Consider the following 3,175-nt stretch of genomic DNA (forward strand, 5'->3'; position numbering starts at 1 on the left):
GGCCATCGCCGATCGCCGACCGAATTTCTTCAGTGAAAGTGGTTTCTCTCGATCAAGGTATTCTGCTCATTCATTTGCAGCAGAAGTTCGCCACTCATTGAAGCACCTCGCAAGTCGTTGCTGCTACTGGTGCGCTCCACATTTGCTTTCTCTTAATCCACCCTTGTGGCCAAATGACCAAATCAGCCACCCTTGCTGCCACCAGCCCCGCCCATCCCACCACCATCCGCCGGCCATCGCCGACCGAATTTCTTCAGTGAAAGTGGTTTCTCTCGATCAAGGTATTCTGCTCATTCATTTGCAGCAGAAGTTCGCCACTCATTGAAGCACCTCGCAAGTCGTTGCTGCTACTGGTGCGCTCCACATTACAATTTTGCTTTCTCTATCATCTTCCCCTTCTATTTTTGGGTACAATTTTGATTTTTTTTTTGTTTGGCTTTAGATTGCTAGGGTTTTTAATGTTGGATGCGATTTCAATTTCGTGATTTCCAAATTTTCTCCCTGAAATTGTTGTTGTTGATGGCAATTAGATTTTGGGTTGGATTTCAGTATTAAATTTTGGATTTTGTTTTTGTTAAATTTATCACCCTGCAATGTCAAATTGTTGTGAAGTTTTCGTTTGTAAATGGGGTTCAATTATCTGTTAAGGACTTAAGGTTTTGTTAGATTAAGAGTGTTACTGCCAAAGTTCAATTTTTTTTCTTTTTTTAAGGGTTGAGGATGGAGAGGAAGGGTGATCAAGTATTGCTTCATCAAAATTATTTTTGAAATCCTGGTGTTGCTTGATACCTCCTTCATGTGAAGTAAGATTAGAGTTGGTTGTAAGAGGACTGAAAATGCACATAAACCATATTGAAAGCAGACTATCAGAATCTATGTACAGTCTGTACACTGTTATTTTCTTTAATGTTGCTAGTATAGTACTTCCAATTGTGGTAAACATGATTGAAGTTAGAACACTATGAAATCAACTAATCCATTTAACCGGCCCCATCTGTTGAGAGACAGCTAAGTTGTTATCGTATTATCATTTTGCCCTCCCTCTATATATTGGTATATATTTTACTGAATACTAATAAATATGGTGTTATGCTAACTTGTTGGGAAATCCTAAAATTTACAAAATATCACAAATCACTTTTTCATTTTTATGTTGATTTTCAGTTATGTGGTTCTATTTTTGAAAAAATAAAATAGTATTTAAGTTTGAAATAAACTTCCATTAGATGTCATGGGACCTAAAAGATGGGATGCATGAGCAAACATATATGCATATATGCTGGGCAGCTTGTTGTGCTTTTTATTTTCCACTGCCTTCTCCTTTCTTGAGGTTCTATAGTGCATTAAACTTCAATCTCTTGTGATACTGCCTCTTTGATATACTTCTGAATTCATGGGAGGCTGTCAAGAACAAACTTAATCTTATACTGTTCGTAAAAAATGCCTTTGCCAAGAATTAGAATGCAGTCTCTTCTACTGAAAGCCATGAGAGGAGTTTGAAACCCAAAGAGGATAAAGAAGAGGAGGAGGAAGAACATGAAGATAAAGTTTCTTTCTCTATTCTAAAGGAAACCCCTTCACAAGAAGTATCTTCAAGTTTGAGTTCTAAGGTTGATGGTTTGGATGGTAATGTTGTCAATAGTGGGGTATATGTACAAAGTCAACAAAGCTACCCACTAAGGAGAAAATATATGCTGCTATTGAATCTGAGCATGCTGAGGAGGAAATTAGTTTACAGTCATCAATTTTGATTTCACAATCTAAGACTAATCAAGAAAAGCACACTATCTTGAGTTCTTGACTGGTACAACTGATGCTAATGGTTTTACAATGGGAGATTTAAGCAACACAATGAAATCCCGGAGTCCAATAGTAGACATAGATAATGAGGATGCTATCTGTATGAAGGAGAGAATCCAATAAAGGTAAATCTATGTTCTCTCTCTCTCTCTCTCTCTCTCTCTCTCTCATACTATACTATACAGTTTAATTAAATTGAGATATTAGTTAATTTCTTTGAATAGGAAGTTCGAAGAATGAAGACATCTCATTTGACTGCAGAGGAGATTACCTGTAGGAAAACTCTGATGAAGAGTCCATGTTTGGAGTCCTTCACTGAGAGGGTATACTTCTATTTTCAGACTACTCTATCTTGTCTTTGATTTATTTGTGCCCTTTTTGGCTCCTTTGCTGATGGCAATTCATTGTACCAATCATGATAAACCTTTTCTTAATCAGGAAGTTTTGAGATTCACATTTATCCGTTTGAGATCAACTCTGCTAGTTGAGCCTTGTCTAAATTCTAAACGGCAATCTTCTCTTCCTTCTTGATTAACATTCTTCAGTTTTGGCTTCTGCTTCATGTTGTAATTGTATGTCATCTATCAATCTATTATCTAACTGTATTCGTCTTGGCATTCAGTCCCACATCATGTTAATATTTAACAAGCCATAAAATCGTGTTTCAGTTAATTCTTGAATCTCATTTTTTTCATTTTTTACTTTGATTTCTTACGAGGCCCCAACTTTAGAAGAGCTTGTATGAAAAAAAAAACCATGTCATCCTTAGGGCCAATTCTAATACTCAAGTCACTAAGCAAGGTTTTGGCTAGTGTGGGTCTGAGGGAGACAATCCCAGAAGTAATTCTTCATAGCTAAGTTTAGATTCATATGTGACTGTTATGTGTATGAATAAAAGAGCAGCACCCATAACAGGCCACGCAAAATAGAATCATGATGGAATGGTGAATGCAAGCATTTCAATTGGAGAAAAGTTAGTTACGAAAAGGGGACACATGGAGAATGACCCGCTGCATCAAGGATCAAGAAGAAGTGAGAGAATTAGAACTACAAAGACTTGCTTGAAAGGCTATGAGAGGGCAGCGTGATGTGGTGCTCCTTTTCCCCTGATAATTCTGTTGTGCTTTCTTCTCTCTCAAATCCTTATTCTCTTCTTAATTTATTCCTTCTTCATTCTCTTCAGGTATCCAGTACTCACAATTGACTCTATGGCTTGACTTCACAACTATTCCCTTAGTTCTACAATTTCTGTCAATATATTTTTCTTGTTCTGTTTTTTTCCTCCATTTACTCACAATTATATGTTATTGTTACATTGACTGAGAATTTTGAATATTCATTGTACCACATTACCAATTCACATCAATATATATAT

The sequence above is a fragment of the Arachis ipaensis genome, chromosome B04, assembly GCF_000816755.2.
Source record: "Arachis ipaensis cultivar K30076 chromosome B04, Araip1.1, whole genome shotgun sequence".
NCBI classification, from domain to species: Eukaryota; Viridiplantae; Streptophyta; class Magnoliopsida; order Fabales; family Fabaceae; genus Arachis; species Arachis ipaensis.